Source organism: Monodon monoceros, unplaced genomic scaffold, assembly GCF_005190385.1.
Source record: "Monodon monoceros isolate NGI ecotype Baffin Bay Population unplaced genomic scaffold, NGI_Narwhal_1 Super_Scaffold_21, whole genome shotgun sequence".
NCBI classification, from domain to species: Eukaryota; Metazoa; Chordata; class Mammalia; order Artiodactyla; family Monodontidae; genus Monodon; species Monodon monoceros.
The window spans coordinates 137850812-137876653 of record NW_021703778.1 but is presented as its reverse complement, the minus strand read 5'-3'; the positions used below and the strand labels follow the sequence as shown (position 1 = coordinate 137876653).

Genomic DNA, 25842 nt, shown 5'->3' with positions numbered 1-25842 from the left:
TGTTAAGTGTAAAATAATAGAAAGCTAGGAAGGAGAAGGGATCAGGAGCCGGAACTGAGGGGAAAGAGGCCGGTCCGGGTCTGGACTCTGCCGCTGCTCGCCCGAGGTCTGCAGGCCGGGATGCGGCTCAGTCCTTAGCTCCTGGGCACAGTCTACGAGGCTCCACCGGGCCAGTGTGGGAGAGCCGCAGGCGGCAGCCGCCGCATCATGTCAACCGAGGGCGAGCGGGCCAGGGAGATCCTGAGGGGCTTCAAACTAAATTGGATGAACCTTCAGGATGCTGAGACAGGGAAGATACTCTGGCAAGGAACAGAAGACCTGTCAGGACCTGGAGTGGAGCATGAAGCCCGTGTTCCCAAGAAAATCCTCGAGTGCAAGGCAGTGTCTCGAGAATTGAACTTCTCTTCAGCGGAGCAAATGGAAAAATTCCGCCTGGAACAAAAAGTTTACTTCAAAGGGCAATGCCTAGAAGAATGGTTCTTTGAGTTTGGCTCTGTGATCCCTAACTCCACAAACACCTGGCAATCCCTGATAGAGGCAGCGCCCAAGTCCCAGATGATGCCAGCCAGCGTGCTAACTGGAAATGTTATCATAGAGACAAAGTTTTTTGACGACAATCTTCTTGTAAGCACATCCAGAGTGAGACTTTTCTACGTTTGAGAGAAGAATATGTGTGCATTTCAAGAATTCATTTTTTTAGGGGGAAGGAGGAAACTGTTTACTTTTTTCCTCTATACATTTGATTTTTGACACTTCCACCCCTAATTCCCTCTATGGCAAAACCCACCTGCGGCCACCAGGGGACCAGCTCTGTGTAGGTACCAGATGGCTTTTTTCTCTCAAGCCACCATCTTCAATTGACCAGATTAAACTCCCAATCCCAGGCCAGGGCAGAGGGCATGCCTCAACTCCTTCTTGGAGTAGACACGGGGACAAACACATACCACAAGCTGTTCCCATCACCCTCCCTGCCTCCTTCTTGGGCCCTGAAGGCAACACATCTTCCTTTGGCCCCTGGTTTTGGGAAAATTCAAGTTCCTGACCCACGTTTAGTTTTTTCCTACCATTTCTATTTCATACATTCTCATACATTTAACTTGTAAAATAGACTGTGATATTATTGTTACATAGTGAATTAAAACATATGAATTAAAATAATAAAAAAAAAATAGAAAGCTAGAGCTGAAAGAGTCCTTAGAGACTAGCTAGTTCAATGCCATCATTTTGTGGAAGAAAAACAAAGGCATAGAGAGGATAAAGGGGAGTAGGAGCCAGGTCTTTTGACTTTACATCTATTAATCTTTTCAGTCTACCCCACTACCATCTTCCTAAAAAATTGCTTGGCTATTAAAATGCCACTAAGTGGCACTGACTTTTTTTTACTCCAGTAGCCAAAAGCCTGTGCCTTAAAACTTAACTCTTCCCAGGGTTATTTGCATTTTAATATTGGTTGTTAGTTATGCAATAAGTTAAAAGATTTATATATATATATATATATATATATATATATATAATATATAAAATCTTTAGAATGAGGTCAGGGAATACCTCAAGTACTTGAAATCGTATGTGGCAAGCTCCTACTTCAATTTCTGGCCATATTTGGTAGACGTGAGGAGTGGGAGTTGAGAGATAGGTTTAGGCAGTAGTTGGGGTCTGTAACAGAATACTGATGCTCACTCACAGCTTTGAAACACTTCCAAAAGAAGGGTCTAAAGCTTTGGCTTATTTCAGTTTCTGCTATGGAAGGTCCAGAGCTAGATGCTTAATTAAGTGTATTTTGATGATAAAGATGATGATGGAGTAGAACTAGCAGCACTGAGTTGTTACTTGTACACACTCAGCATAATTGGGGGCTAAATTCTTGATCTAATTATTGACTTAAAAAATTAGTCTATAATGTAGATCATCTACATTAAATATCATGGGATCTGTTAATTTAAAAACCCATGAGAGGGACTTCCCTGGTGGCACAGTGGTTAAGAATCCGCCTGCCAATGCAGAGGACACGGGTTCGAGCCCTGGTCTGGGAAGATCCCACATGCCACATAGCAACTAAACCCTCCTGCCACAACTACTGAGCCCGCACACCACAACTACTGAAGCCCACGCCCCTAGAGCCCATGTACCACAACAAAGACAAGCCACTGCAATGAGAAGCCCGTGCACCACAATGAAGAGTAGCCCCCGTTGTTGCAACTAGAGGAAGTCCGCACGCAGCAACGAAGACCCAACGCAGCCAAAAATAATTAATTTATATAAAAAAATAAAACCCCACAAGATACTGCTTCCTAGATAAATAACTCTTTCATAAGGAAGGGATTTGGAGTTCTATGTGATTTTTGGACAGTTACTTGAACTCTGAGTTTCTTGGTTTCTTTATCTGGCAATAAGGATAATGATAGCAATTTACTTCATGAAATTGAATAAAAATGATTATATGGCATTTGGCAAAAAGAAAATGATAAATCTTTTAAAAATAAAATTTGCCATACACAGAGGAAAATGAAGAATGGTGTTTTTGATAAGAACCAGTTACTCTACAGAATAAATCATGTTTGAATCTCTTGTAGTCTTTAAAGCATTCAAGAAATATTCAACAGAAGTTGAGCAGCTGCAGAAATATCCCACAGAATAGAAAATGAGATGAATTTGCAGAGGTAATGGAATCTTTCATTGCAGTATCTTTCCAAACTTTATTGAAAATTTCCCAAAGGTTTTGGTTAATACTATGAAAAAAAATTGTAAGTTTGGAAACTGCTAACAAATTAAAGCAATTAACGAGATCATTTATGCTGGCAATAATTATCACATAAACACAAAATTGCTTAATTGGTTGAATTGTTAGCACTCTAGCTGTCATTCCTTGTTAACAAACTCGAGTTTTAAATTATATTTTCTCTCCTTGATTTGAGTTCCTGGCTTGATAAATATTTATAAAAGAAGAGAACAAAGGTTTCAGGTTTAGGCACTTTTGATTATTCACATATAGACAATCCACTCTGTGGAGTACTCAAGACAGAGTGTTAATGGCAACACCAACTCACTGCTTGTAATGCTTTTTGATCCACCTTCCTACGTTCTTAATCCTACGTGCTCAAGGCTTTGGCATACTGGAGCGTGGGGTTTGGAGTCGGGCCACTGCCCCAGGATGAAGTCTGAAAACGGCACTGAGAGGGTGGAGCAAACAGAGACAAAGTCCACAGAGCTGAACCATCACTATTGTATTTGCTGTACCTCATTATGAATGAAACATTGGAAGACGGCAGGTGAACTTGATAGTGGGTGTGAACATAAAACCTACTTAATTGACTTCATTTCTCATCCACAGACAGTAAGTTAGGTATGAATGTGCCAAGGTGGCCGAGGAGCTGGTGAAATTCAGACACGAATATTGCCAATTATGTCTCCGGGAATGTGAATTTATTTAAATAAATTTACTCAAACATAAATAGGAAAGTGATTCTCCTGAAAAAAATCACAAATATATATTTTTAAGCCAACTAGAAATGACTTTCAATTACCTACTTCTTTGGTTGGCCTCCAGAACTGCAACTCCCTTTTAGTTTGCATGATTTATTTGTTCATTAATTCACTTATTAACTCACTTACTCGTCAGGCCTTTATTAAGTACATCTTGTGTGTCAGGGGCTGCGCTAAGTGCTGGGAAACTTAAAACTGTATCCCGAAAGCAACAGGGAGCCATTGGATGATTTAAAGTAGTGGAGTGACATGATCAGATTTCTTTTTTAGAAAGTGTACTTTGGCTACTATGTGGAGGAAGAATTGAAGGAGAGTGAAACTGGAGAATGGGACAGCAGTTAGGAGATTTATAAGAAGCAATTCATGTGAGAAAAGATGAGGCCTGGGTTATGGACTGAATTGTGGCCTGCCCTCCAAATTCATATGTTAAAATGCTAGCCCCAAGTACCTCGGAAAGTGACCAGATTTGGAGAGAGAGCCTTTAAAGAGGTAATTAAGGTAAAATGAAATCATGTGGCTGGCCCTAATCCAATATGACTAGTGTCTTCACAAGCGGAGATTAGGACACAGACACACAAAGGAAAGACCATGTGAAGACAGAGGGAAAATATGGCCACCTATAAGCCAAAGAGAGGGGCCTCAGAAGAAACAACCCTGCCGGTAACTTGATCTCGGGACTTCTAGCCTCCAGAATTGTGAGAAAACTAATTTTGTTGTTTAAGTCACCCAGTCTGTGGTATTTGTCATGGAAGCCCACGCAAACTAATACAGCCTGAACAAGGCAACTGCAGCAGAACATAAGCGCCTCCAGACACCAGTTTATCATCACACCCCAGTATAAGCCTGCTATTACATCTGCACGAGCTCACATCTCTTAGGTAATGGAAAATCTAATCCTGGAAAGCTCAGGCACAGCTATGGAAGGAAAGATGCCCATTTATTCCAAAGCCTGGTTAGTGCTTCCATGCACTGGTGGATGACAGGATGTAAGTCTTGCTCTTCTGCTCCTTTCCATTATCGGTGGATGGAAATTTGAAATTGATGTCACTTGCTCCCTTATAGGGAGGTCAGTTTGGTATTTACACACTCACTGCCAGTTTTCAGATTCCTTGCAAGGACCATTCTGTTTGAGGCATCTGAAGGTGAAGTTTATTCCTTTGTCCTCAATGCCTCTATATTGTAAATGGTGGGCTTTTCAAATGGGTCCTCCTGCTGCTTTGTCTTTGGAAGTTGTGGAGACTGTGGTTCCCCTAGATGTTCCCAGAAATGGAACAGAAATTTCAGTTTAGTTTTATGAAATGCATCTCTTGGTGACAAGGTAAAGATGAAGGGAACTAATGTTTTTTGAGCTCTAGGCACTATTTCAAAGTTTTCTGTTCATAACCATGAGTTCTCGATTTTTCCATTGTTAGCAGACATTTGAATGAGGGGAGCATTGGGTAGGGCTGGGTTTATTTGGTTTGGTATCTCTGTTTTTAAGTAGCTTTCTGATACATGTTCATTTCTACATCACAGTAGTCTTAGAATTTCAAACAAATAACTGGTTCTGTGATTCAGTAAAAATAGTTTGTAGGATTAATTTAATTCAAGGCACAGGAAGCTAGTCTAGTCTCTATTTTTGGTTTATGATTTAATTTTTTCAAGTTCTTGGGTCTTAGAATCAAATCATAAGCTTTAAACTGTACATAAAACTGTAAACTGTATTTTAAAATCTTTATCCTGCTTTAAACTGCTTCTATTGAATCTGAAAATGCATATTTTTCTTCAACTCTGAGAAATTTTATTCTACTTTCTCCTTATTATCATCTCATCTGCTCTCTCTTTTCTCTCCTTTGGTAACTTCTATTGGAACAGATATTGGAACTTGAGGATCTCACCTCCATGACTTTCAACCATTCTCACAAACTTTCCATCTCCTTGTTTTTTGCCCTGTGTTTGGGGAGAATTTCTGTTTCCACTAATCTGCCCTTAACTTGATCAGTTCTGCTGATCAGCTAATGAATATTAAACTTCAGAAACTACTTTTTAAATCTCTACGTTTTCTCACTGATTATTTTTCTTGGATACAATATCCTTTCAAATCTTGCTGAATAAAATTTAAATTCATTTAAATTTTATCTTCTGTTTTCTTTATTAACTTAGTTTCCTCTGATATTACTTCTTTGTTAGTTGTGTTTGGTGCTTTTCTTTCATGGTATTGGTTCCCCTCTGCTGACAAAATCTTTGGTGATTTTGATTGTCCAATCATCTTTTATTTGAGGATCGGCTTGCCTGTCTGTTCTGTTAATCATAGCCTGTCTTCAGGAACTGTGAAGGAAGGACACAACATGCTATCCAGAGAGAGTGAAAGTTCCCTATTACTTCTAGCGGTCAGTGTATACTTGGGCTCTGCCCCTCTGGTCCCGGGATCCCCACTAACTTTATCCCACAGGCAAACATTTGGTACTTAAGGCCAGCAGGGGTGGGGACTCCTCAATGAATTATTCTATCCTAGGTTCCCCACCCCCCACCTCCTCTTGTATCCTTTGACTCTTGCTTGGAATTTCCCTAAACTATTCCTTCTCCTGAACCTGTTTTGATTTCCTCTAACTTTGTTTTTCTCTAGATCAGGTCCTGCCTCTCTCTTCTATATTTCAGGATTTCCTAAAAATTCCTGGAAAATTGATCACATTTTTTTCTTATTTCCCTGTGCTGTTAGATTTTATTCTCTTTAAGACATATCTTTTTATGAGATTTAGGATGGAAGAGAAGGTAAATGCATGGGCTCAACCCACCATCTTGACCCAATCTCTACTTATTTTTTTCTTTACTAGCTCTAATTAATTATCAGATAATACAAGCTCAATGTGAAAAATTCAGAGAATATAGAAATAGAAAATGAAAGTTCCTTCTTGTGTCAGATTCCTCTAATGTCCTGACTTATATCCACTTCTCACCTATTGATTTTAGCTGGAGCTGGGTTGACAGTTCTGTGAGGGCTTCCTCTCACTTCCTGGTTAAGTAGAAGCCCCAGTTCCTGGCTGACAGCATCTAGTTTCAAATGCACACCTTCTCTCTGGCCCTAGAACTGCAGATTGCCAGTTAGGAGCTTGCTTGGTAGCTTGGAAGTGTGGGCTGTCAACATGGAATAGGAGGTTAGGGGGGCAGTCCCTTGACCACCCAGGATGAGGACCAATCTCCCACCTTTCTGATAGACAATTCAGGGAGGCTTTATGAACTCTTCTCAGGAAGTCCCTGCAGAATTAATCCCTGCTGCCCACAGCAATGACTTCAAATATGAACCCTTATATGAGCTTTTCCTTCTTACCTATTTCACTCTCCCCAGTTTCTCATTCCCACTCCCTGGGATCTGCCATTTTCCTCCCTCCTTATTTGACAATACCCTTTTCCTCTGTACTCCTAAACTTCCTCTCTCCCTCAGTCCTAATTTATCATTTCACTGTAACTCAATTAGCTGTAAAGCATGTGGGGATGCTGTCAGGATAACAGGCTCCATAGCAAATGAGGTTGTATTGAATTATTTAGATTTCAGCTAAAGTGGAAATAACTAAAGCAGCTGAACAGGTTTGTAAAATCCTGGGGTAAGCTGTCCACTGATTTGGTGCTTTTACCGTATTAATTTTTTCTCGTCGTTGAAAATTATAAATTTTAAGGCTACAAAGAAATATATGTGTACAACTCTTCAATTCAGAGCCCTAAAGCTAAGGAATTGTCTGTTTCATGTAGTATATAATTATGTAGCTGCAGAGCTGCAATTCTAGGGAATCATGAATTTATTTAATAAGTTTATCCACACAAGCCTTTTTAAAAACACAAATACATAATTTCTCTCCATTTTTTTATTTCAAAAATAGAACAAAGATTTCTACTTGAGATATATGATAGTCTCAGCCTTTGAAGTTGGCCTGTTTTTCTTGAGTTTTCCTTGCCAGAATTTGGTTCTTAATTTTTAAATGAAAAAGACCTTGTTATTTCTAACTCAGTAAAAAAACAAATGGATTCTTAAATGCTATCAGAAAGGGGGAAGGGTGGCTCACTGCTAATCTAATGGGTTGACCACAAATATTCTTCTATTATCTTCCCTCTATTACTAGTGTGTCTTGGGAAATGGAGCTTAATAAGGGCCCAGACAACAAGGTGGTGGTGTGGAGAGTTCTGTGGCTTTGTAACATCTGTGGAGTTTGCGCCACTTAGCACATCTCAATGTCTAAATGCCCACTCTCAAAAGAGGTGTGACTGCAGCAGGAAGTGAAGTATCTTTGCATATGTTCAATATATAAACTAAGCACGCACATCTGGCACTTAAACACCCTTTTCCTGGCGAATCCTGGAAAGCAGCATAATTATACTCCCAAGCAAATAACTCAGGTGTAAGACTGTTTCGTTGTTAAGAACACCAGGCATGACCAAAGTTAAAACTCTTTTCTCATCTTTGCGCTTTAAATCTCCACTGTCATCTCCAAAACACCTGAGATTACCTGGGCTGATGTCTGGTGAGAAATTGTCTCAGCACGGCTGATGGAGGAAGAGATGAAAGCTGCAGCAAGGTGTACCACCAAGCCTTACTGAAAAATGACCTTGTATAGTAAGAAAGTCAAGAAAGTGGACAGCCTTGCAAGCTGCCACTTCTGTGTCTCTCTCCCGAGGTGACTCGGAGATGCTTTGTTTTTCCTCTCTGGCACCATCGGTTCTAGTGTTTTCTCTGGCCTACAGCATCCCACCCCACCCAGCGTGCGGAAGCGTCCGCTCGCCTGGAAACTGGGTCTGGCCAGGAGGTGTCGGTGGGCTGGGGTGGCAGCTTGCCTGTTGATTACAGTCCCTGTAACGTGCGAGCCATGGGACTGCGGGCTGCGCCCCGCCAGCATTGCCCGGTCCGCCTGGACCACACCAGGTTTGCAAACAGAAACGGAGACACCGAGCCCTCAGGCTGGGGGCGCGGGTCTCGGGCCCAGTGCCCACCCGAGCCCTCCCAGCGTCTGTTCTTACTACCATCCAGGAGAAGCCCCGGAGGACGCTTTCTAACACAGCAGCCCCCGGGAACAATCTGTCCCTCCCAAATCCGCCGCAGCGGGGGCGCACTGCCGGGGCGCCAGCTTTGCCTACCCTACGGCCTAAGCGTGTCTTTTAATATATTTTAAAAACCTGACTGTATACAGTGGGGACGCAGGGCGGGAAAGACTGGAGGGCTCATGTTCGTGGCCAGACTCGCCGCTCTGGGCGAACGAATTAGGCCGGAGCTGCAAAGCCAAATCCTTTCCCCGCTGCAGGGGGCTCGGGGTAGCGCGCGGTGAGGGGCGGTGAGCAGCTATGGGGGCGCTGCGGCCGGCTCTGGCCTCTGGCGGCTCGGGCTCATGCAGTCCGGAGGGGGGCGGAGGCCGGCCCGGGGAGCCGGGCGGAGGCCGGGCAGGTGGCCCCGGGCTTGGAGGCTGATTGGCAGGTGCGGGAGTGGGTGGGGAAGGCGGGGGCTGGGCCTGGCTCTGCGGGAGGCTGCGGCCCCGCCTCCCCGCCCCCGCCGCGGGACTATCTGGTCCCGGCAGCAGCGATGTCCCCCGGCAGGAATGTCCCTCCTCAGATAATGTTATTTATATCTCTGGGCGGGTCCGCGGCTCGGCAGCACCAGGCGCCCGGCGGCCGCTGTGCCAGGAGCCCTGCGCTGCCCTCCTCCCCCTGCGCCGCCGCCGCTGCCACCCCCGGGCTCGGGGTGGCCGCCGCTACAGCCCCAGCGCAGGTGAGTCCCGGGAGGGCCCGGCGGCCAGAGGGAGCTGGGTGCGGATGCGCGAGGCAGGGGCGCGCGGCGCGAGCGCAGCGGAGGCGCTGGGCCCCGGGGGCGCGTGACGCACGGGGCCCAGGGGACCGGGTGGGGACCCAGCCCTGGGTGCCGGGCGTAGAGCCCGTGGGAGGCCCTGGCGGCTGCGGCAGCTATCGCCCCGGGGCGCGGGAATCCTCGTGGGTTTCGGCGGCGCTTGGCAAGCTGGGCGCTTGCTTTGGAGAGCCGGATCCTGGAGCGTCGCCCGGGGGCTCTGGGAGGGCGGTGAGGGGGGTGCGTGTTCTGGTCCCGGGCTGCCTCCTCCAGGACCCCGGCGTGGGGACGAAGGGGGTTCTGCTTCAAGCCTGTCGGACCTCCGCGCTGCCCTCTCTGCCGGGTTCCTCAGCCCTGGGGCCGCTCAGATTCTCTTCTGGGGAACTTGTCTGCGCGCTCCCCGGCAGCCCAGCGCCCAGGCAGGGAGGGCAGGGCGGCGGAGGGGCCGGGTCCCCGAGCGTTGGGAACGACGCGGAGAGTGGCCGGGTGCAGCCCCAAGAAGGAGAGATCAGCGTGCCCCAAGCCACCTTCCAAGGACCCCCACACTTCCTCTCCCAAAGAGTTCCGCTTCTCCAACCTGCTACGGTCCACTCTACTCTCCCTTGCCTCACGGGCTCCTCTTTCTCCGACAACTTGGCCCTGAGAAATAGCAGAAAGTGGGAGAAATAACAGGAGCTTTAAAACAATCCCCAACTCCCACCAATTCGCCCAGACGTCCAAAGGTGGGGAAGTAGCGGCAGGCTTGAGTACCGTTTCCGTGACAACGAGCCCCAGGTAGGGTCTTGATTTACAGCCTATTAATATCCAAACCACTATTTTCAGTGAGGAATTAGAGGCACCAGGAGTTAATAGTAACACGCTTAAATCACTGAAGGAAAATGAAAAGAAACCACAGTTTTGTATGCATCAGATGGTGGAGGGGGGTTGGTGGGTGGTGGATATATAGTGACAGTGTTTTTGCACCCAGAACTCCTGTGAGGAGAGGCTAGGCTGTCACTTCCAGGTAGCAGGCAGCCTTGCAAAGTCCACAGCCTTGAGTTAGTCACGATCTATACTTGAATTCCTAAGGAAAGTGATTCAGGCGGCTCTTGAATGAGAGGAGTGTGCAAATCAAAAATTTAGGCACCTCTGTACTATCCACTAACCGATTCTTAATTTCAAAGATGGTACCAAATTTTACTCTAGAATTCCTTCTTTGACCACCCTCTGATCCTATGACCTAGGGCAGGTCATTTCCTATTCCAGTATCAGACTTTAACTCTTTTGCTAGGAGCCGTGGGTTCCAGAGTGTCTTGGGAAACTCTTTTTTGGAAGTGCAAAATGTTTAAGTATACTGAATGCTCAATACCCAACACAGCTAGACTTGTACTTGCCCAGAGGCTGTGGGCTAGTTAGAAAAAGGAATATTAGGCTCACACTGAAGAAGAGCCCACCAGCGTCGAAGCTAACTGACTCCTCAGAAGTGGGTCATTTATACAGAACTTTATCAAATCCTAGCCTAAAGTACAGCTGAAAGACATAAGCCCTACATTACAAACACATGGCCTTTAGACCCCCTTAGCTGTTGCCCTTCTCTTTATCGGTGGTCCAGTCACAATGATTGGGGATGAGCCAGTCCTGTTAATCCCAAATTCTCAGAAGACAGTCTGCTCATGGAATTGAAAGCACCCCAAACCTCCCAGGCATCCAGGGATGGGCCTTGTAGCACAGGCGTATCAAGTTTTCCTGAGTGGCTTGCCCAGCTGAGAGCTGGGATACCACTTTTTGCTCTGGTCATTGCTTCTCCCAAGTGTTCTGAAGGTGTCTTTTAGCAAAATACCTGCTAGATGGTTAGCTTCGGAGTAGGTAAAGGTGTGGCAGGAGGCAGACTCTCCTATATGACAAACTAAAAATGACTATTTTAGGCAAACTAGCTGTGAATGAAAGTTTTGAACTAGAGTCAGAATCTGATGGTTCTGCCACAGTTCTGGAAACAGGCTTGTTTTTGGTAAATAAAAATAACAGTAGCTTTCTTTCTTTTTTTTTTTTTTTCTGTCTTTTACATACCAGTGCCTAGCCCGGTGCCTGGCTGGTGGTGCATACTCAGTTAATCTTTGTTGAATGAATGAGGGAACGAGTAAATGAATGCTCAGTGTTTTCTTTATATTGTCCTATTCAGTTGTCACAATAACTCTTCAAGGTAGCTCATATAATCAACATTTTACAAGTGAGGAAACAGGTTCAAGGAGATTAAGTAATTTCCCTCACATCACTCAGTTGATGAGAGGTGAGGCTGGGATTCAAAGTCACCTGTTCAGTTCCACCCTCTTTTAAGGTTCAGAAGTCAGCAGGGGATATAGAAGTATAAATTGGAAAGTTTGGTTATAGGATTGTCTCTTAGCTTCACAATCTTTCACTCTCAAGGCCTCAGGTAATAATTCTGCCTATATCAAAGAAGCTTTAAAAATATTGCTAAAGGTATTGGACACTTCCTTGCTCAGAGGTATTTACCCATGCCCATTATGTGCAGGTCATTGTTTCAAGGACAGAACTGTAATTTTGGCAGTAGTCAAAGCATGGATTTTTTGAAAACAGATTTTCCTTTCAGTCGTGGAATTGGCCAGGAGGGCTTGATGATGCATGGGGACAGCGTGATAGGACGGAGGATGACTATAAAAAATTCATGAGGCAAACGTTATTGAACTGGGAAGGGACCTTGGAAGTCATTGAGTCTAGCCTTCTATTTGCGTAGCTACTTGCTTAAAGGTGAGACCTAGCTGTAATTTACCTGGTCAATTATGTGCAGTGGTGGTACGTGCCTTCCATGCTTCTCACCATTCTAGACCATTTCTTTCCTGTCTCTCTCTCAAGGCCAGTATTGGGTTTATTTCCTGAAGTTCTGCCTAATATTAAACCACTGACATTTTCTTTCCTTTGAGGGAGATCGTGAGAGGATATATTTTAATATCCAATACTTTCATCCTAGTGAAATCTTAAAAAGGTATTGGAGAGAGGAGAGAAGACATCAGGAGTATTCAACTCTAAACTCTTCCATAACCTCGCCATTGCCTGTTAGGTGTACAGATGTATGCATTTTTACACAACAGGTATCTTGAGACAATACAGATTTTAAGACAAATAATTATGTAGCATTTCTGGAGCAATGGAGAAGGAAAAGACTTTAGGGAATTACTGGGACTGTCAAATACCTGTTTTAATCTAAGCCCAGTCACTAAATTGCTCTTGAAGTATATTATTCCAAGTTTCAAATTCAAAAGCAAAATTATACTCTCCATTCAAGACCTGAAATGGTAGGAAACATAACCAGTGGGAAGTTTAAAGTGATATAAAGTACATTTTTTCATAATTTTTTAAATAAAAAAATAATTAAAAAAAATTAATAACCTTGACCTGCAGATTAACAATTATCAATTGACTTGGGAAGATCAAGAATGAAAATAACTGCTGTGTGGGCTGATGAGAAATCTGACTTTGGAATGAGGACTGGCAGGGAGGTTCAGGGATACTGGGTTCTGAAATCACGTGGCTATATCCCTAGTTGAAAATTACTGTGGAAAGAAGTATTTTACCTTAAACGTAGTTTATATTGACTCAGTGTTTTACAGACCGCTGTTTGGTTGCTCCTCTACTTTAGATAAGAAATCTGGGGAGGAAGAGTAAATGCGGTGGTCTGTGTGCTAAGATCATCACGGAGCATTTGCCGGGTTATCACAGAGAGACGGTTTTTCCTCTGACAACCCCAGAGGTGAGGATCACCTGTTTTTAGAGATGGAGATGGTGATCGAGGGAAGGTGTCGGAGGCAGTCAGGAGAGCTCACTGTCAGGTCTGGCTCCACTCACTGAATTGTCAACTCCCCTTGGTAAATATTTAGAAAATCTCATAGCATATTTCCCTTTGTTGCTGTGCTTATTTCTTAACTCACAGTCAAGCAATCCACGTTCTTCCATTTTCATCTAGCCTTAGCTGACTATCAAACCACCAGGGGATTCGCAGCCTTCCAGCTCACACAGTCTTCGAGGTAGTCGTAGACAGAAAATGCTTCTTCAGTGGATTGCTAGCTAGCTTATGACATTCCCAGGCCTCCTTTTCATCTTCCTCTTTCCTTCTCCTGATGGCTGGAGATATTACAAAGCCGTTGTGTCTTCGTACCTCAGCGAGGCCTTTTCAGGCTGTGCCATAATGTTTAATTTCTACATTATACCCGTGGAGACCTGGCCAAGAGTATAATTACAAGGGCAATTAAAATCCAGACATATATCATGTTAGCAGTGGGGGCAAAAGTGGGGCTTCCTTTCTTCCTTTCATTTTAATGCTGTAAATTTAGCAACTGAAAAGGTACAGGGCTAGGAAAAAAAAAATAGAGTTTGCATTGAACTGGGATCATCAGATCATCCAGGATATTTATGAAAAGAATAACAGGGCACCTTGACAGCTAAAGAACAATGATTGCTTTGAATTATAGTCAATTCAAGAGTTTCCTCCAGGGGCTTCTCTGGTAGCACAGTGGTTAAGAATCCACCTTAACCAATGCAGGGGACACGGGTTCGAGCCCTGGTCCGGGAAGATCCCACATGCCGTGGAGCAACTAAGCCAGTGTGCCACAGCTACTGAGCCTGCTCTCTAGAGCCCGCGAGCCACAACTACTGAGCCCGCCTGCCACAACTACTGAAGCCCACGCACCTAGAGCCCGTGCTCTGCAACAAGGGAAGCTGCCGCAATGAGAAGCCAGCACACCACAGCGAAGAGTAGCCCCCGCTCGCAGCAACTAGAGAAAGCCCACGTGCAGCAACAAAGACCCAACTCAGCCATAAATAAATAAATAAAAGAGTTTCCTCCAGCATGAAAGGGAGAAACTTGGATAATCCTGAAAATGAATAAGTTGAAAACCATTTCCATTTATACCAGACTTAAATATGGGTGTGTCTCACTAGAGAATTCAAAGCACCTCAAATAAAATTAAGCACACCTTAAACACATAACTTATGAGGACTGGAAAGAGGCCACTAGCTTCATTCTGTCCCTCTGCTCAGTTCTTGCCTCTTTCTAGAAGCCTCCTAGGAGTCTTCAATCAGCTTCATCTTCCAGAATATTTCCTCAGGGGTAGAATAGTAAGAAAAGGCCTTTCATAACACTTACTCCAAGCCATAAGTCATAGGGAGCTAGAGCTGGAGAGGCCTGAGAGAGCCATATTCAGAAAGAACAGACACTGGCCACCTACTGTATGCATTACCCTGTTATATGTTGAGGACACACAACATCCGATGGAGACCCACTGGTCTGGTGGGAGAAAGGACTTGCAAACAAGCAGTGATTCAGGGCACCCTGATTTTTCTCAGGGCGCCTGAGAAAAAGCCCACAGGGGGAAGCATCTGATTCAGGCTGGAGAGTGTCTAGGATTTTCCTGATGGAAGAAGGGAGGATGGGTGAAGGTGGGGCCCTAGACACATAGCCTGGCATAGACGTGCAATAGATCATGATTAGATTAGGGAATGAGGAGTAGTTCTCTGTGGTTGGAGTACAGGCCACAGCACAGGAATGGGCTGAAGGTGTGACCCTAAAAATGGTTTGGGTTCAGTTTGTGAAGAAGTTTGAACCATTGAAGGTTCAAGATGAAATCAGTGAATGTTTTGAGCAGGGGAGGGACCTGATCAGATCCTTGTTTAGACAAAGCTCACCAGCAAAAGAGAAGGGAATGTGAACTAGAGATCAGCCAGTACAAGTTGATGACCACACATGATGTATGGTCCACTTAGTTTTCAGGAGGCCTTTGTAAGTGCATCATCTCATTTTATTCTACAATGACCATGTGAAGAAACAGGGAACATGTCATCATTCCTGCTTTATAGTCAAAGAAACAGGATCAGAAACATACAATGATTTGCCCAAGGTCCCTGAATTTGTAGTAGAACTTGACTTTGACCCAGTTTCCTAGTTCCAAGGCTGGGGCTTTGTCTAGACCTTCTCCATGGAATAATTGAATATTCTGGGCCTTCTGGGTGAGACAGTGATTGCTTGCTTTCTTCAGCAGAATTTTCAGTCTAAGTTCATTTGTCCTGGAAAAAGGGAGGAGGAAAGTTGTTACCGTATTTACTCTTTAGCCACAAAACCTTAAGGATGGCCCTCCAGCCTGTACACAGATGGTGTTGCAAAGTATGACTTAATGTCAAGCATACATGTGGATTCCCAGCATGCTGTAGATAAGCAATGGACTTATATGGCTGTCAGTTGATGTTTTGGGTTTTTCATTCTCTTACCCCAAATTTACTGGGCATTGTTATGCATATGCCTCATTTGGGGCTTCAAAAACCTCTTTTTGTCCAGTGATCTTGGGTGCCTTGATTTGTGCTTACTTCAGTCTTCAACAAATATTTATTGAGCTCTCATTTATTTGCCAGGCATATTCTAGGCCTAGGGGATATAGCAGTGAAGATGGTAAAAAAAAAAAGTCTGACATCATGGAGCACATTCTAGTTGGGTGAGGCGGGTACTAAACAACGACAAATGACAGATGAGTATCTATCATACTTTCAGGTGATATAAAGAAAAAATAGTGCAAAGGGAAAGAGAGGGAGGTGGTTCTAGAAGTTGATGTAGGATGGCTGGGAAAGGCCTCTCTGATGAGTTTTCATTTGACTAGAGACACAAATGAAGTGAGGTGGGGGAACAGGGATGTTTGGGGGAAGAGATTCAGGTTGAGTGAATCTCTCAACCTGAATTGGTTGAGATGAAGGCCCAAAGATGGGGTCGCTGCTGTGTCCAAGGAGTGGGCAGGAAGCCAGTGTGACTGGCGTGTTGGGAGCCAGCGGGGAGCACAGGATGTGATGTTGGGGAGGAAACTGGGTCTGGATCATGCAGGCTTTGAGGCCAGGTGACAACTTTGGGTCTTAGCCATATGACAGGAAGTCACAGGAAGTTGTGGGCAGGGGAGTGACTTCTTCAGATTGGCATTTTAGGAGGATCTTTCTGGCTGTCCTGTGGAAGATTGATTGTATGGGACAAGAGTAGAAGCAGGGAGTGGAATGAAAGCTACTGTAAGTGGTCCAGGTAGAGATGGTGGACCAGGGTGAGGGTGCTAGGTTTGGTGACATGCAGCTGGCTTCTGGATAAATCTTTAAGGTAGAGTTGATGGAACTTGGATATAGAAGATGGGAGAAAAAGAATAAGTCAAGGATGATTCAACTGGTTTTGCTCTGAGCTACTAGAAGGATGAAAAAGCCACTTACTGAGATGGGGAAATGTCTTATCAAATACACTGTGGGCTACTATTTTTGATTTTTGTTTTCATTGGGGAGTTCATTTGGAATAGACTCAGGCAGATACACCAAAAAGGTGTTTTATTATGAGTGGCTCATCTGTTTGTTTTGAGGTAAAGCCTCAGATGTGGAGTTAGTTCTCTGTGCTTTGTACCATTACTTTTAGGTCATTCTCACAACATCTCACTATATGTGATAGAGATTAAGATATGGTACAGGGCTTCCCTAGTGGTGCAGTGGTTGAGAGTCCGCCTGCCAATGCAGGGGACGCGGGTTTGTCCCCGGTCCGGGAAGATCCCACATGCCGCGGAGCGGCTGCGCCCGTGAGCCATGGCCGCTGAGCCTGCACGTCCATCCGGAGCCTGTGCTCCGCAACGGGAGAGGCCACAACAGTGAGAGGCCTGCGTACCACAAAAAAAAAAAAGATATGGTACAAACAAGATTGAGATACATGTCAATTTTTGTAATTAGAAATGTCTTGAATTTGCTGATTAGAGCCCGCTTTTTAACACTATCTGGTTGTCATTTTTAAAAGAACTTTTAAAATTATAAAATGAATTCATGCACATGGTTGAGAAGTGTATCCACATTGTACAAGGTACACAATGAAAAGTCAAAGTCTTCCTTCCCCTACCTCCAGTCCTACTCCTAAAAAGTTACCGATGTCAGCAGTTTCCTGTGTATCCTTCAAGAAAAATTCAGTGCATCTATAAGCATATGGCATGACACATTTTAAAGTCCTAACTTTAACCCAACAAAAGCATGTGTTTGGTTTCATTTTTTGTGACTCAGTGGCCCTCAGGTATATACTTCAATGGGCTGGAATCCAACTTTCTACCAATTAAGGGTCTCCCTCTCCAAAGCCACCGCACATGGGAACATCGTGTTCATCATGCCCCTTCTCATGCCCCTTCTCAGAAACCTACAGTGGTTCCTCTGTGGGTAGAGGCGGAAATCCAAACTCAGAAAATGACTTTTTAAAAGCTATTGTAATCTGGCTCCCATCTCTTTCTACCCTTCTCTCTTACCACTTCCCATCACAAACCCACTACTTGAACCAGGGTCATCTGCTTCTACTTACTGAGTCCTGAACATTTCTCCCAGAGTCTTTTGCATCAGTCTTCCTGGAACTCTCCAGCCCCCAGTCATCTCTCCCTTCTCCAAGTTTGTTAAAGGGCTAGTTACAAATACTACTTAATTGAACATAATCGTAGACTTCTTTTATTGTCATTTAACTTTTCTTGTGTCTATTATTTGTTCAACTAGACAGCTCTTAAGAGCAAGAACTGATTTAAGAATTGCAGTCACAGGTCTTACATAAAGCTCGGCCTAATGCTTTTGCACATAGAAGTTCAACTAGTAATTTTCGGAATGTGCACTTTGACAGTCATTCCCTAGCGGGTGATGCTGTTACGCGGGGATTATTTTAATTAAAACTTGTCAGATGATGGCTGCCAAAAAGGCCACCTTCTTAGTGGTTTACAAAGATGTCCATTCCCAGGGAATGGTAACTGGACGCTGCTCCTTTGGATAAAGAACTTTCTGATACGCCTGGCCTCAGTCTCTTGTCCCTTCCTCAGATGGCATTGCATCTAAATGTCAGAAACAGGGTGTTTTTATTTGCCTCTAAGTGATGAAGAACAGGCATTTAATGAGCATGGCAACCATTCGAGTTTTAAAAATTGTTTTAAATTATGATAAGTATATGTAACATAAAAGTTTCCTTTTTAACTATTTGAAGTGCTCAGTTCAGTGGCATAAGTATGTGCTCATTGTTGTGTAGCCACATCATCACTGCCATGTCCAGAACATTTTTTTCTTTTTTTTTTTTCTTTTTTTTTTTTACAGTACGCGGGCCTCTCACTGTTGTGGCCTCTCCCGTTGCGGAGCACAGGCTCCGGACGCGCAGGCTCAGCGGCCATGGCTCACGGGCGCAGCCGCTCCGCGGCATGTGGGATCTTCCCAGACCGGGGCACGAACCCGTGTCCCCTGCATCGGCAGGCGGACTCTCAACCACTGCACCACCAGGGAAGCCCCAGAACATTTTTCATCTTCCAAAACTCAAACTCTGTGCCCACTGGGCACTAACTCCCACTAACACTCCACAACACCTGGCAACCCCCACTCTACTTTCTGTCTCTATGTATCTGACCACTCTAGGTACCTCAGATAAGCAGAATCATCATATTTGTCTTTAGTGACTGGCTTATTTCACTTAGCATAATGTTTTCAAGGTTCGTCCACGTTGTAGCATGTGTCAGAATTTCCTTCCTTGTTAAGGCTGGATAATATTTCATTGTATGTATTTTTCACATTTTGTTTATCCGTTCATCCACTGATGGGCACCTGGGCTGCTTCCACTCTTGGCTGTTGTGAATAATGATGCTATGAACGTGGATATACAAACATCTCTTCAACATCCTGCTTTCACTTCCTTTGGGTATATACTCAGAAGGATACTCCATTATATGGCTGGATCTGTCTATTTTTGACTTTTTGAGAAACCAAACCATGCAATTTTAAAATTTCTCCCTGATATTTGTTGTTTTCAAAGGGAAGGGCAAAATCTATTAACATCCTCACCTTGGGGACCAAACTGAACTTGAAAATTGTTCCTTTGAGAACACTATCTTGAGGGGGTAGTTTGTCATCAAAGTTCTTGAATTTGTCCCTGTGTTAGTAACCTATTTTTAAACGGTAGACTTTTAGAGGACAGGCAGGAGATGTTTAATTTGCTTGTAGAACATGTAGCCCAAACTCAGGTGGGAAGAGTGTAAATATTACATGATGATTATTTCAGCCAAAATAACTCCTTGAGCTGGATGACAAGAGTTTGGGTTGCTTCCAGTTCCTTTTCTCTTGCTGTTTGCCCTTGGGCAAAGAACCTTCTTTTTCTGACTTTTTCAGGTGTGTGTGTGTGTGTGTGTGTGTGTGTGTGTGTGAGAGAGAGAGAGAGAGAGAGAGATGGCACCTTAATATTTATTATTATCCTTAAAATTTCTTCACAGATTTCCTTGTAATGACTGTTACTTCATCTTTGTAGCCTGGCCTGACAGCCCTTCTCCTTCTCCAGGTCCTGGGGTAGCACCGAGTGCTTCCTCCTGAATATTTTTGAGCACTTTCTCATTCCTTTGTTACAACAAGGATCATCTTGTTTTGCAATTGTCCACTTGCCTTCTAAACCTTTAGGCTATGCTTCTTGTGATGGGGAACTGGGTCTTACTCTTTTTTTTTTTTTTAATTAATATTCCCAGCACCTAGAGTCACGCTTGGTACGTAGAGGGGAGTGGCTCAAAAATAGTTATTGATTAAAAAAGTAAAGACTAAATGAAACATTATTATAATAATTGCACAATTAGAATAATGAGTTATTATAATAAGTCAACATTTATTTTGTGATGGCTCTATGCTGAGAGCTTTTATATGTATTTGTTATTTCTATTATCCTAATTAGAGAGATAAAAAAATCAGGCTTAGAGAAGTTTAATTACCCCAAATTACATACCTAGAAGATCAAAGCTGGACTTGAACCCTGGTGTATATTCTAGAGTGCTTGCTTGGACTCACCACGCCTACCATATTTGGCTGGACATCAATATTCCACAGCTCTCAATTCTAAGAGTTTCTTTTGTTCTTTTATCCTGCATCTTTACTGATCTGAAATTAGAGAGGTAATTATTTGTATACCTTTATATGTTGCTTTATATTTTCAATGATTTAACCTAATAGGCTCGAATCCCCTGATTAGCTGTTAATAAATAATTGATGTTCTGAATCCTATTTCCGAAACAGTTCTCTGACATCTAAGGATGAAGGTGCTAATGAGTACTGTACAATATACCCACTGTCATAAGGCAGCTCCCCATATCGCTGTACTAAAACTGCTTTCAAAGGGGTCTGATACCGTCAAATGTGATGGCCTCCATCTAGACCCAAGTCGCAGGTTCCCTGCAATATTTGACTATTAACCACTCTTGCTTTGAAACTATGCCCTCCCTTGGCTTCCTTTTTCTCCTCCCAGCTTGCTTATTCTTGCTTCTTTCTGCTTTTTTTGTTCCTTCCTCGCTACCAGTTTTTAATTGTTGAGGTTGCCAATGCATCTAAATCCTTATCTCTAGCCCCAGTCTCCCGTCTCAGTTCCAGGCTGCTTTAGAGCTGTGTACTAGCTGTCTTCATTTGGTTGTAACAGGAGGTCTCAAACTCACCATGTAGCAATAGGACCTCTTGGCCCCCTTCTTCACCCCCAAACCTGCTCTTCTGCCCTTTCTTACAGCTAGGTTCATGTTGTCACCACCCTCCCAATCAAGAATCTCAGCAACTTTTGTGGTTATTCTTCTTTTCACACTTCCACATCCTGTTGGCTGCTGGCTCCTATACATTTTTTCTCTAAAAATGTCAAGTTAGTTCCTTTCTTTCAATTTCCACTGTCCCTATTCGTATCCTATGTTTGAATAACTGGCCTTCGGTTTCTATCTTTCTAACCCATCTTACTCCCGATCTCAGAATTATTTTTAAAAACATGAGTCTGACTGAGTCATTCAACTGCTTTAAAACCCTTTAATCATTCCCCGTTGCCCCCAAATAAACTTTAAACAGGTAGGAAGGGACCTTCACAACCTGTTCCAACCTCCTTTCCAGGCTTCATTCTCTCTCTGTTTACCCCACATTGGATGCTTATGACTGTTTAAACTTGGGGTGCGTTCTCATGCCTCCATGACTTTGCTTCTGTTGTTTTCTAGGGCTGGAATATCTTTTTGCCTTTCCTCAGCCGTGAACTCTTACACAAATGTCCCTAAAGGCCCTGATCAAACATAACTGCTTTGATGCTTTCCCTCTTCCCTAACCCAGGAAGACACTACACTCTCCTCTGAGCTCTTACGCTGTCACTTTTCACGTGGTTCACGTGGTACCCTGGCTGGCCGTATACAGGCGTGACTCTCCTTCAGATTATGAGTTCCTCGAAGAAGGGACATTTGTCTGGTGCCCACGGGGGAGCTGGTGCCTAACTCAGGGTCTGGCTCATGGGCAGTGCTCAAGAAGTGTTGGTTGAATTGGGTGATAGGGGAAGTTTCAAGAATATTCAACACTGAAAATAATCCCCCACATTCTGACCTATAGACAATTATGAAGAAGGGTTAATGGGAGACACACGCTGTTGACGGCTTTGGGGTAGGGAGTGGAGAGGCATGCTTTAGACCTGAGGAGGCTATCTTCCCACCTCTGTATTCCCCAATTGCTTTCCGTTTAGCAGAGGGGAAAGTAACTGCCGACTTTTAACGTACATCATCAGAATATGTCTAGTGCTAGAAAAATTTAGTTATTCATCGAGAATACGGTCACTCCCACCTCATTTTTCAGTGAATGTTTGAGGCTGACCCTCAGAATGCAGCTATGAAAGGCTCTTTGAGTGGGTGTTGTCAGAGCAATATACACGAGATTTGCTTTATAATAGTGAAGAGTTAGAAAAACATTTCAGAAAAAAAGACCCTCAAATTCCTGTAGAGAGGTTTTATTTTTTTCTAGGTGCATTTAACCTTTTTTGTTTGTTTGTTTGTGCTCAAGGCATGTCAAAATAGAGACTACCTTGTAAACTATTACAGCGCTTGTTTCTTGGTATGCTCTGCCCTGCTTTTTGCCTTACCCGGACAAGATGCGAGTTTCACCAGAGGCTGGACTCCCCAGCATACTGCTGGCTCAGGCCTTTGAGAGTGTTTTGTTTCTTTCAACAAAACTCTCTGTCATGGACACACTCCCACTGCAATCCAACCGCTCTCTTCTTTTGCTGTGTTCTGTGCCCAGTGGTTGATAGGAGCTGGGTTTTAGCTTCCAAAGGCAGTGAGCAGGGCTGCTAGGCCTTTATAAACATGTGCAGGGGTTCTGAGATGAACTGATAAACGGAAGGCCCTCAAAAGGCTGTGGACGGATGTGCCCGGTAAAACGAGGGGCAGAGGACAAAGTTAGGTCTCACGCGGGGGACCTGAGGGGAAAGAAACAAAGGAGGGGACTCAGGCAAGATAACTGAAGGCCCCAGAGGGTCCTGAGGGGCATAAGGAGGCCAGTGATGAGCACGCAGCAGTCAGCAAACTTGATCCAGAGGTGACATTGAGCGTGGGGTCAACTAATAGCAGCTTCTAGAAGGTCTAGACAGAATGCCATGGATGCCAGTGGTCACTATCCCATCTCAAGGATTCCTAGTTGCCATTGTAAAGATTACCAGCAGGCTGACTACTGGTTAAGTGGCCTGGCTGCATGCTTTTTGAGTGAACAAGCCTTTTTATTTTATTTTCAGGAATGATTTACTTTGTATTATGTTAGCTGTGGTCTGGTCTCTGTTTTCCCATTTAAAATCTAGGCTATTGCTGGTGGGGTCAATGTCTCAGGCTCTTCCTTTCTCTGCAAGGTGGATGTTACATTCTGTACGTGCTTTCTGCAACTGTTGGGAATCTCGATGCCCAGACATTTAAAATCTGAAGCAGGAGAGTCCCTCACGGTGGAAAGTTATCAGAAGAATGGATGTGTTTACAGGCACAGAGAGTGAGACCCTGTGTTAGAACCAAAGCACACTGCTCTGGGGTAGGAAGTAGGTACCCTCTGCAAGGCAGGGACCCAACACCCGTGAGGACAAACGAGGTCACTTGCATTCAAAGCTGTGTGAAACCACTTTGCCAGGAGACTGGAAAAATACTCGACCAGCAGCAGGTCGTTGGGTGAGCTGGTGGGTGCGGAGTAGAGCAGGTAAGTCAGTACCGTGCCCTCAGTGTAGCAACTCCATCGGCAGCCCCGGTTTAGCTGCTCTCACTGCTTCTGACCCAGAAAACGCTCAGAAAATGACTGCAGTGAAACACATCTTCAAGGTGAAGCTTTCAGTCCTGGTGGGGGAGGGATGCGGAGTTGATCCCAAGGGTTCAATACTTACCTCGTAAATGTGCTGGGAGTGAGCTTTGTTTATGCTCTGACCCAGCGGAAGTCACTTTACATCTCGCCCTGTTTCCACCAGCAACGAGTGCCTTCTGCTTGTTTTGCATAAGCCTTGCACCTCCTCTGCGGAAGAGGCAGGGAATGAAGTGGGAGCTATAAAACTCCTGGCGTCATAAATCTTTGCAAAAACAGCAGTCTAGTGAGCAGCGTATTTGGCTGGCAAGTAATCATCACAGTCTATACTTGGTTTCTCTGCCTGTGAAATGGTGGGAATGCTTTCTCGTTGAAATGTAAAGGAGGTCAAAATGAAATAGCGTATGCATTTTCCTTTTTAAAAACCTGATGCTTAAAGCATCAAAACAACTCAAAGAGAGATGTCCTATGGGTAAAAGGTACTCTCTGAGCACCTTGCAGACATCATCTTATAACCTAGAAATTTTCTCTGAAGAGTATCTGGTTCAACTCACCTTTTTATTTTGAACCAATAAGGGAGATCCGCAGAGGGGAGCTGATTTGCCTAACGTTGCAAAGTTAGTTAGTTGCAGGGCCCCAGGTAGAACCTGGGGCTCTTGATCTATGGCCCACTCCTACCTCTCTCTCTGCCTCTCCCCCTCACATGTATATATATATATGTTGTGGTTGCTTTTTGTACTATACTACAACTTGCCCTTTTCATTTAATGATGAGACACTTTGGATGTCTATCTATATCAGATTATTAGATTGCCCTCTTTCATTCTTTTTTTTTTTTTTTTTTTTGCCTGCATTGGGTCTTCGTTGCTGCACGCGGGCTTTCTCTAGTTGCAGGACCGGGGGCTACTCTTCGCTGTGGTGCGCGGGCTTCTCATTGCGGTGGCTTCTCTTGTTGCAGAGCACAGGCTTTAGGTGCGCAGGCTTCAGTAGTTGTGGCACGCGGGTTCAGTAGTTGTGGCTCAAGAGCTCTAGAGCTCAGGCTCAGTAGTTGTGGTGCACGGGCTTAGTTGCTCCGCGGCATGTGGGATCTTCCCGGACTAGGGATCAAACCCGTGTCCCCTGCATTGGTGGGCGGATTCTTAACCACTGTGCCACCAGGGAAGCCCCCTATTTCATTCTTAACAGGTGTATAGTATCTTATGCTCCTTCTGTTTCTCCGTGTTGACTTTAATATGTACAAGCAGCACCATGGAGTTTGAATCTTTTTTTTATAATTAATTTTTATTAGAGTACAGTTGCTTTACAATGCTGTTAGTTTCTACTGCAGAGCAAAGTGAATCAGCTATATGTATGCATATATCCCCTCTTTTTTGGACTTCCTTCCCATTTAGGTCACCACAGAGCACTAAGCAGAGTTCCCTGAGCTATACAGTAGGTCTCATTAGTTTGGAGTTTGAATTCATGTTACTGATGTAAGAATATTTTATATTAGCATCCGGGGAGGGGAACAACTTCTGTCAAGGTCAGATGGTTTGAGAAATCTGAGACCTTGCTTCTGTTTCCTGCTGCTACTTACTTGTGGGCCCCTGTCATATGCCAGGTGCCACGCTTGGGACTTTAAATGCTTTAACTCATTTAATTCTCACAACAGTCCATTGACTTAGATATAATTCCTATTTTACTGATGAGCGGGTTGAGGCTAGTCAAGCCAGATTTGCTTAAGGTCACACAGTCAATCAAGTGCCAGGCTCCAGATTTGAGCCCAGATTTGCTTGACTCCAAAACCTTTCTCATTGTCTGAAATCTAGGACACTAGGAAGAACGGTTATGATGGGTTTAAAGCTCAGCATTTTTCATATCTTCCAAGTTTTGTTGGTATAGACCCAGCTAAGGGTCCACTACACACACCAGCAATGATATGGAGGACCAAGTAGCAGTGGAGCAGAGAGAGAGTGATGTGAGGAGGAGGGACAAGAGGTGGCTGCACTTCAGGGCACATTATTGTCTGTTATGTGCTAGGCTGTGCGGGAAACACAGAGGGATTGACTGAGACACAGCTCGCCACTCTTGGGAAGCTTCTGGTTTGGCAATGGGAAAGACTCCTGTGGGACTGACTGTATCACAAACTGCCCCAGGGTCTCCAGGAAGCTAAGGTTGGTTTGGGCCAGGGGTCCTGGGAATGCAGACTTCACTGAGCAGCAGCCATCTGAACTGATCCTGGAGACAAGTGCAAGGTTCCCACTGGCCGAGTAGGGGAGAGGGCATTCCATAGAGCAAATGGGGGCACGTGCGACACAGGAGCCTGGTGTGGCTACAGCAGAGGATGAGTGGGAGGATGTAGTGACCGAGGGGCCCAACAGTTAGGATGGGGCTAGATTGTAGCAGCCTTGAATGCCATGTAAAGAGCTTGCAGTTTATATTTTAGGTCCTGGGGGCACGGTCCAAATATTTGAACAGGGGCGTGATGTGCTGTCA

At 44.4% G+C, this 25842-nt stretch overlaps 1 protein-coding gene and 1 pseudogene across 3 annotated transcripts in view; both read left to right on the top strand.

Moving 5' to 3' along the window:
* The first annotated feature begins 33 nt into the window (after window positions 1–33).
* On the top strand, window positions 34–660 carry LOC114903429 (annotated as a pseudogene). Its single transcript, XR_003795728.1, has one exon. The product of XR_003795728.1 is annotated as a retinal rod rhodopsin-sensitive cGMP 3',5'-cyclic phosphodiesterase subunit delta pseudogene (transcript).
* An 8367-nt stretch (window positions 661–9027) lies between these two features.
* The window catches only part of SPTB (spectrin beta, erythrocytic), a 123441-nt gene continuing 106626 nt past the window's right edge, over window positions 9028–25842 (top strand). The window contains exon 1 of one of the 2 annotated variants that reach the window (XM_029238210.1): window positions 9028–9211. The gene's annotated coding sequence lies outside the window, so the exon portion shown is untranslated. Of the gene's footprint in view, window positions 9212–23292; window positions 23392–25842 lie in introns of those variants that run through there. The other variant, XM_029238211.1, reaches the window with a different exon arrangement.